We start from the raw sequence: 10,308 nt of genomic DNA, 5'->3' as shown, positions 1-10,308 counted from the left end.
TCTTCTTTACTTGAGTAAGTTTTATGCTACTTTATGCTTCTACTCCATTCGATAAATATCATACTTTTTACTTGACTACATTGAAAGCTATAGTCATTAGCTACTGTGCAGAATAAGAGTTTATGGGCAAAACGAATTAACATATAGATTATATACATATCACATATATAAGGATCTGAGTATTTCCACCCCTCTGAGTTGTATTGTATTACCACAAAAGAGAAAGACAGACGGACTTCTGTAGTTCATTTGGCCATGTTCAGCTTATTTCACGAGACTAGCTCCACTCAATAGCTTCACATCTATGTAGGACTGAACAGCATGTTCCTCAATGCTCTATTAATCACAGTGATAACACAGTTTAAGGCTGACTCTTGAGAGTTGGGATATTAGGATGGAAACCGAAATGTTTCAGTCAAGTGAAGGTAATACCACATGTATAGCACACTGCTTCCACTTGATTCACATCGGACTGCAGGCTTTCTGGGTGTGATAAGCATTTTGCTACGAGGGCGACTCCGGTCAATGTCTCATAGAACATTTTCAGTAAAGTATTCCTTTGAACGTATAATTCTGCTAAAATTGAGTTTTCCACGGTGTTGAGGCCATGACGGGGACATGATGAATGCCACTTCAGAGTCAGAGACGTGTGAAAAGTAAGCACTCTGGAGGTAAAGTAAGAAGTTTAGCCACCTCTTCTACACCACTAGGTGTGTGTGTGTGTGTGTGTGAGGGTGAGTGTGTGCTTCAAAGAGGTGAAAAGGTTTTATTTACTTGAACATCCTGGTTCAGAGGTGAGATAGAGGCCAAATCTCAGTCTCAACAACACAGTACAACGAGAGATAAAACCATTTCTATCCCCATTTAATGTGTGGCCAATGCATAGAAACATGGAAATTACACATTAATAAATACAATGCTAGTGAACAAACTCCCTGAAAGGCCTGTGCAAAGCTACAAACTCTGAAACATTTTTGCAACTTCTTTTAACACCAAAGGTTTAAGAAATATCTCCTGATTTATATTTGCTGCTGTGGGCTGAGTTCAGACCTGGATGTATCAGCATAGCAAAGCTAGTAGAGCAGTAAATCAGACACATGGCGTGACCTCATCAGCCCCTGGCTTCTTACAAGGATTGGGGGCATTACCTTTCCTGATGGCGCTGGTGCACTCCCTGAAGCTCCCAAACATTATCCACGGTTGATAAAAACGTCTCTCTGATTCTGACACTATTAAAATCATTCTGATGAAAGTGGTGCAGTCACAGACACCTGAGGAGGAGAGATGCTGGACTGCACTGTTGCCTGGAAAAATGTAACCTTTGCAGTTTAGCTGCTCTCAGTGCAAACCCCCCCCCCCTCTTTTTATACTGTAATTTTCAAATAACATTTGACAGCTTTTAAAGCAGCTTTCATGTAAAATTATGAAAACTAACAAAACGATGGATGCTTCACAGACAAATATCAAAAACAGCTACCTACGTCTGGCAATAATGAAGCGGCAAAGTGCTACATTGACCGAGACGGATCAAAATGAAAGAGAGTGAGATAAGACTATTGCTTGAGGGAGCAGGCTCAAAGGAAGGACTGGAATATCAAAGAATAGGTAGATATGGACGGTAAATGAAGTGGAAGGAAGACAACAGGGAGCCAGGGGACGTGGAGTTTGAATTATGACAGAGACGATAAAAACAGATGCAGACACAGTTGTAAGGAGCCAGTAGGCATCTGGGTCAAGGAATTTGGAGAATACTAAGGGATCACTGTACATATACCTGAAAGCTTTAATCAGTAAAAAAGTAAACAGCAGCATGAGGAAGCGAGTAATGGCACAAGAGGGGAGAACTTGGACAAGAATGTTATCTAAGATTAGTGTTTTTAGTGTAAATTCTCCCTTTTTTATGTTACAACCCCTTCACCGCAATTCAGGAAGGAAACACTGTCCGGGGAAACATAGTTTTGAAGTTTGTTAGGGAGGAAATCTCTTACTGGCCAATGTGAACAAGAGGAATGATAACTGCAAGCAAAACCACTTCAGTGTACTGTCTATTTTCTAGGTTAAAGATAGACTTGAAACATGTGAACCTATCCTTTATCAAAGTTTTGCTCTCAGTTTTGCAATGTGAAATAAAAATTAAATGCAGCCACTTTAGGACTGCTGAACCACTCCTTGGTAACAATACACCATTGTTCTTGCATTAATACAAAGTCGATTACATATGATTTATCAAAAATGTTAAATTAAGTTATCTAAGGTACAAGATATGGGATTGGAAGCATTCCTATTGCCTCTTAACAGTTCTCAAAATGGCGGCGGAAAACCGGTGGCTCACAGCTAGTGGTTCCAACAGTGCAAACAACTGCAACAGTGCTGACAGAGCAAACAGTGTTTACCTGAGGGGGAGCCGGAGGGTTGGACGCCACGCTCCCGCGATGACAACTGTTGGTTGGGTCTGCCGTATCAGAGCAGTGCAGAGCGGCGGCCTTGAGCTAACCAGTGGGGCATGCTCACATGCACACAGAGGGAGAGCCACTTCATTCTCTGCTCAGGTAGACATTATTACGTTATATCTTTACAGAGCCTAAATCAAAATCTTTATTTGTATAATATAAAAAAAATATCAAATTCACCTCAAGAGGCTTTACTATCCCCATTGACATAAATGGGGTTAGCAAAATAATGGAATCACCTTTATTATAACGCAGCACAGTTCAACAGCCCCACAAAGTATATCATCAAAATGATCATGCAGTCAAATGAACACCACTAAACCTTATCATTATAACCTTCATGACGGTAAGATATATTTAAGATTGTTGGTCTTAGACTGCATTTGATTTAGCTGGGTGTCCCCAATAAACTGGCAAATAACTTTTATGTATGTATGTGGATTTGTGTACTGCCTAAATAGATAATAAAGTTGTTTGAACACTGACTTGTTACACTATTTGTGGTTTACGATATCACGGTAATCCAAATATAGTTTGAGACCGTTTTTTATGCTCTCCGTCAACCCTAGCCAGACTTCACCCTGACCAGATGACATGGCTACAGTTCCGGCGTATAAACCAGAACACGCCTATGGTGTCATCTTTCCATGCATGTAAACCAATAAGCCAGTTGAGCTTGCGAAAATGTATGTATGTTTAAGCAATAAGCACTTATGATTGTATGACATCTATTAACATGCAAGCAGCTACTGGTGTGACTTAGCGTCTGAAATCACATACAATATATTTCTGAGTAGCTTAACATCATCAACATAAAAGCAGTATTAAATAAAGGTTGCACAGTAGTAATCTTTTCTTACATTTTTTATTTCAAAATAACACTTGAAAGCAGATCAGCACTGCTATGTGCAGTGACTTATATATTTACTAAGCATATAGTTTATGACTTATAGTAACAGAACCGGGATGACCACCTGCTAGAAAATGATACCTGGAGGCAAATCTGTTTAAGTGAGACAGATTTATGGTTGTTTATGTTTGCTGAAGGCAAAGTTTCCCAGTTTTACTGCTGGGGCAAGAAAGTCATGTGGTAAAAACAGGGAGATCTGTCATATTTGATTGTACAAATTAACAATAAATCCATAAAATCCATATGCATCAGCAGATATGTCACATTTATTAGCAAAATGTAGGTGTGTTTTATCATATAAGTCACTCCAGGAATCAAATCCAGGAATCAAAAAGAAACAAAATTCTAAATGCTGAGAAAAATAAAACACATACGTATACTATACTACTTTTTGTAAGGAACTAAGTTGGTTATACAAAAGTGGATGACTTTGTAAGTGAAATGTTGTTTTTATTTCATCGCTTCATTTACTGTATGTGTATTTATGGGTGTTTACGTTGTCGATACTCTTGATCAGGTTTCAGACGTTCATAGGGACATAAACCCGGAACAGCTGCTCTGTGTTTGGCACGGCACCCGCTGGGAGGGAACAATGTGTCACACCTACACATCACTTCTTTATTTAAGCCTCTAAGGACAGTGGCTGGCAACATTTATGGTGTGTCTTAAAATAATACAACTCTCGACACCACATGCAACTGGAATACCAGTCTGTAATAAAAGACGAGAGAGAAGAGCATTCAAGGGCTGCAGCCTTTAAGCCTTAGTTTAGATGTAACATATCATCTATAGGTTTCATTTACAGCCACAGACAGAATAACATTTTATAAGATGACCCAGTGTTTAATAGTATGTGACTAATAACTATTTTCATTCTAATGCGTTTGCTACATTTTCAAATACCTGCTGGAAAGAGTTAAAACTTTACACATGTGAACATGATCATTATATAGTTCCACCCAAGTTTGTCAAATCAATTTTGCCCATTTACACATTCCTTCTTTTGTTAATTGAAGTTGGCAGGATGGTTATTAATATGTCCCAGTTGTCGTTAAGAATGAATCATTTCGACTAAACATAATTACAGGTAATCAGCCTTACAAGATAAGTAAATGCATTGGACAGCATTCTGACATTATCACTGCACACAAACAAATATAGATTTTGATGGGCTTCATGTTAATGTACTTTCTTTAGGTTTTATGCAGTTTGTGGTTTGCAACAAAAGTGTGCTGAATGGCGTCAGATGAGCAGGTGCATAGTTAATCATATGTCTATTCTTATAGGCTGCTGCATTTCATATGTTTTCAAAATTAATATCCTTTAAAATGTTCTTGGAAAAACAGAAACAACGGTTTGATTGCACTCAGTCTTACCTTCTTTATTTCATTAAGAATCTTTAAAGTCAGTTAAACAATCACATTAACATCCAGAGCACACTTACACATACAGTAGCTAACCTAATCAAGTCTTAAACTTGTGAACTCATATATCTAGATTTGAGGCTTGTAAACAAACTTAATCTTCATTTGCGTCACTACATCTGGTTAATGGGAACAAATGATACTTCAAGAGGTATTTAACCTGCCCTCTGACCCACCCTTCACTGTGCCCCCTCTGTGCTTCACCGCCCACCCAACCTCCAATGTCTTTGGAGTCACCACAAATACAAAAAAGCCTAAACAGCCCTTGGCAGTAGAGTTCTACGCAGTAGAGGAGCACAGACTTGCACGCTGCTGGAGGGATCTATTACATTGAAAAAATTAGGAGAAGGCACAGTGTGACCAGAACTGCTGCCTGAAAGGGAACAGCGCTGAGAGCACTGAGGACTGTGAGCAGGTAGGTGGCCCTCAAAACGAAAGGCATGCTGGATGAGAAAATGTTGTGAGCAGAGAGGAGAAATGGATTACTGCTCAACCTATTTCTTGTAAGTCAGCCCCTGTAACATAAACAGGGTAAATACAATGTGTACCATCACTGTTTTGCATCTGGAAGGCATTTTGCGAGCAGGTGCACAAATTGTCGCAGTAAAAAAAAAAGAAAATAGAAGTGTGTAATGAATACACACTTCTATTTTCCTCCACAAAGACCTGAACTTGTGCTTAAAGAGCAATGAAGTGACTCAGAGTACAGTTTTTATGTGCTATCTAATTCCAGATGCTCAAATTACAGTGTATGTAACCATGTTAATAATTTTGATATTCATTGAACATTGTACAGGATTTAGTTACACAGAGGACACACACATTTTGGTGGTGGTGCATGAAATCACTTTAGTAAGGCATGCATGCTTCTCAGTTTGAATTTCACGGTTTTAAATCTGGGAAGCTGGATCACAGCAGTGAGGTCAGAGCTGTGAGGCTGTTGGTTGATGACTAACTTTAGATGAAGGTATCAAATCAATATTTAGCTTGAGAAACAGAGTTCTGCATGAAGGGTGTGGGTTGTGTTTTGGCAGAAAATAGGACCTCTTTTCACATTAAAATAAATACACAAGGCTGTGGTTGATACTATTTGCGCTACAGCCGATCTCTCTCTGCATTATGCACATGCAGAATGTGTTTTTGTTAAAGGCAATTATCCTCAACGCAGTCACGCTTCACAGATCTGAAAGAACACGATTCATTTCTCAGATAAGACCAAAAAGTAAATGAGAATACACACAGACTGATCAAAAGCATGCTGCCACCCACCATGCTACAGCGTAAGCACTTCTTACATGTTTTGAACAAGATATATCAACTTGTCAGCCCTCTTGAGCAAATCCAGTGGGAAGCTCAAATAGCACCATTGTCGCTCATTTGACACCAAAAATCCCTGTCATCAGGTGCAGTTTTGTGTGAGTTACACAGCTCAAGCTACTTTCTACATGTACACTTTGCTGCAGTCAGTGATGTGTGGAGAAATGCAGTGCAGGGACACTGTAGAACCTAGTAGATACCATTTCAAGAGTATGTGGTCAGTGGTGCAGAGATCTGTGTTGGGTAACCGGATCTCTGAGACATATCATGTACGACTGAGACGTTAGGCATAATTTGTTTGTCTGCTGTGCCGCATCTCGAGCGTCTTATATTTATTTCAATCTTCAAAGAACAGTGCTGACACTGTATTTCATGTTGTTAATTCGACAAGAGGTCAACTTCAAGTAATGTCAAGGGATTCGGTGTGCATGCAAAGATGACATTACAGGCAATTATCACAGGGATTTGACCATGCATGGACAGCTAAAGGAGCACACTCAAACTCGCGAATCGTTCTGTTAAAGACAGCAACGAATCGAGCGGAGTTAGTGATATGATAAACTGTCAAAACACTATGGGAGCAAATAATTACCACAAGGACCTTTTTTTTTAATTAAGTTACTGACATCTATTTAGGTAAACATCCATCATATTTATATCAACACAATGTTCTCCTCTGTGATTGTGTGTGCAGAACATACAGTGAGATTTCACACGAGGACTGAATATAACACCTTCAGCTTGTTAGTGACATCAGGCCAAGTACATGCTCATCCATCTGACAGTTGTCAAGAACAGCGATAGAGTCTGGTGATGTTTGGATCTTGTACACACACACACACACACACACACACACACACACACACATATACTGTATGCATAAAGTTAAAGGCAAGGGAAGGCATGTACAGACTCTGACGGTTGACTAAGGGTGAAAAGCTGGAAATATTTTCTTTCTGCTACAGTGGACCAACATTTCAGATAGCCTGTCTCTAATTTGAGGCTTGGTGACTTGTTACAGTATGTTGCCTGCAGTGACAGCCAGCCTGCCTACATACTGGTTAGATGTAATGATGTTATGTAGCACACTAAAACAGTGTTTACTGTAATGCAGCCTGCAGCACAAATCTTTAAAAAACGGCGGCTGGAAAAGATGCTCAGGATCTATTGACAGCTATTTTGTCTACAACGTCCTCTCCCCCACGAGTCAGATTTCATTTAATCGGATGATAGCCTCAGCCAAACATTAAACTATAAATGTTATGAGCTAAATCGGCAAAACTATTCAGTGGGAGGGAAGAGGAGTGTGCTTCCTTTAATGCAAAGGGCGTCCTGCCAAAATGTCTCCTGTTGCAGGCTGTTTGGCTTTTACCATATGTGTTGTGTGGTTCATTTTCAAAATCCACCAACAGCCAAGATCGCTGCTGGAGCCCAGAGCCTTTTCTGAGCACGAGCTCAACTAAAAATGAAATGCTTACTGTTCAAGACAGAGGGTTGTATTTACTAGTTGAAATCAGGACAGGCTGGAAATATTTAAATTTTGAGGTGAAATACTTAACATTCAGTATTTAATTGAAATTATGGAGCAAGATTCAGTTTGATATTTCAGCTTTCGCCCCCATAAATGTATTTCCTCAAACAGCTTCTCATTATGGTCTTACTCTGAGGTTTTTGATTGTCACAAATACTTAATAATAACACAAAATGTGCACCTGTAACCAAATCAGGATAAATACAATGTCTTTATTGCATAATAAATACATTGTATGGTATATGATGGTACATGATTGCAACATCCCTGTACCATCACTGTTTGCATTAGGAAGACATTTTGTGAGCAGGTACAGCAATGGTTGCAGTTAAAAAAAAATTTAAAAGCATAAAAAAGGGTGTAGTGAATAAATGCTTCTATGTTCCTTTACAAGATCTGAACTTGAACGTGTAAACAATGAAGTGACTCAGAGTACAATATTTATGTGCTATCAAATGTCAGTTGCTTAAGTTACAGTGTATTTAACTCTGTTAATAATTTTGATTATTATTATTATAGATAAATAGAAAATGTGAAACCAAGGTTTCACGGGTTTCAACGAACAGGTTGAATGCACATGCTGTCGGAAAGATGTAAAACCCTTTAAATCAGGCAGCACACTATGTTGGGTTTGTATCTATTACAGAAGACGGACATAATAATATAAATGAAAGGGTCATGCAATCAAAACTTAGGACTATTTTGTGGAAAGTGAGGTGTGCAAAATAGCTAGCATTAAACAGAATCCTAATCATAGATAGTTCAAGCTACCTGGTGGAAATAATCAGCATCATCATATTAGGTCATCCAAGTAAATGCAGAAAGCACGCTGTTATTCACATCGAGCATTAGAAGCAGAATTCAAACAGGACTCACCTCTCCATGTCAACAACATTTTCAGAAAATTCTTTGTTAAGCTGCAAAGTAATAAGGACAATAATATTAATTTTCTAATAAGTCCCTGTCCAATAACAACGTTAGGACCAGTTAACTTGAGAGTCATTTGGTCAAATTTTACAAGAACAATACATGTGATGACATAAAGTGATACATGTGACTTTTCATAACAGAGAGGAGACATTACTCATCTAACAGTTAAACAGAGTCATGTGAGTCAACTGTGATCAACATAAGTGACACATTACACCTGGTGTTTATATATAAAATGTTTCTGGTATCTTTAAAGAACATTCTATCCAAATATTGGTGGTGGAGAAGAAATTTCCTCTCAGAAAAATCTCTCTATTAATCTTTTAGTGTTTGATTTTCTAAAGCCTGTGAAGAGGCAATTACAAATATAGTTATTCATATTAATATTTACTAATATTAAATCTGGACAGTGAGGCTATAGCAGTGGCAGTGTGAGTATTTAGAAACTAAGCCTCACTCTTCACCCTGCTTATTTAGGGCCGAGATAGGCGTTCATCTCATGTCGAGGCCAACTGCTACTGTAAATGTCACTGGTTGCTGCCTCATACTGACTGGTCACAGTAACTGCAGTGAGCTTTAGAAAAATTACCATCTGAGTAATTCAGAGCAGCAGAATTTCCTCCAAACATATTCAATAAATATATGACAACCTTTAGGTGGCATCTGCTCACATTTTCAAGGGAGTGACCAACTGAAGCAAAGACTGACACCTCAAGTTCCGAAGAGAACAATATCACGTCAAGTCAATATCACGGATTTGCTTTTGAGCCATGCAAGTATGCAGTGCTAAATACTTCCTCTTGTATCTTTTGTCTTTCTGTTTTTTGCTGCAGAGCCTTCTGAATCAGCGGCGCTCGAGAGGAAAGGAAAGATGTGGAAGAGGTCAAAGGTGACCGATCAAACTGCCGCTGGGCAGACGGGTAAGTGTAAGGTGATGGATGCCCTCTCTGGTTGGGTCAGTCCAAGGGTTTGTATTGCAGCCGTCTCCTCCTTTATTTCCTCTTATCTGAGGAAGGATGACAAACATTTGACCTACACAACTAATCTTTACACAAAATAAAGATTCGAGGGAAATTGCATTCAAGAAAAAAACAACAACTTGGGAAGTTCACCCTGTCAAAGTTCACATACGGTCCGTGTCTACAAAATGCATCCTTTTTAAGAAGACTTGGGATACCCAAGACATCTGAAACATGCTGTATTATGTTGAGGGCAGACCATTTCAACTGAGAGAAAGGGAAGACAAGCACCAAAGCTTTTTCTTTTGTCAAGTGGAACAGTCCAAATATGATTCATGTTTTTTCAAGAAAACTCAACATCAAAGAAAGATGCCAGATGCCACTTTTCAAAGGAAGCTTTTTTTTTTATGTGAAAAAGCCACGCAGCAACAAGTTTGAATGTGGCGCATGGCCATACAATTTATCAACGTGTCTTTCCTAAAGATGTGATTATGAAGATCTCTGTCAACTAAATGAACAAGGGCGTCAGAGACGCAAGACGATCATATGCAAATAAGCTGGGAAACCACTGGAGCGTATGCTGTGAAAAAAGTCTCATGATAAAAAGTAGCCAGACAAAGAACCTTCACTACGGGTTACTCTGAGTGTATCTCAACAACAATGCAACGGTTGCTAGTCGCTGCTACAACTGAAGAGATGGGATGAAGAAATGGAAGACAAGGTTAAGGCGTCTTTTAAATCAATTTCCAAAATGTTGCTTTTCCACAAAGTGTTTGCACATTATTTC

The sequence above is a fragment of the Cebidichthys violaceus genome, unplaced genomic scaffold (genome assembly GCF_023349555.1).
Source record: "Cebidichthys violaceus isolate CVI_PGR_0920_01 unplaced genomic scaffold, fCebVio1.0.p SCAF_17, whole genome shotgun sequence".
NCBI lineage: Eukaryota > Metazoa > Chordata > Actinopteri > Perciformes > Stichaeidae > Cebidichthys > Cebidichthys violaceus.
The sequence above is the reverse complement of the archived record's forward strand: the minus strand, read 5'-3'. Positions refer to the sequence as shown.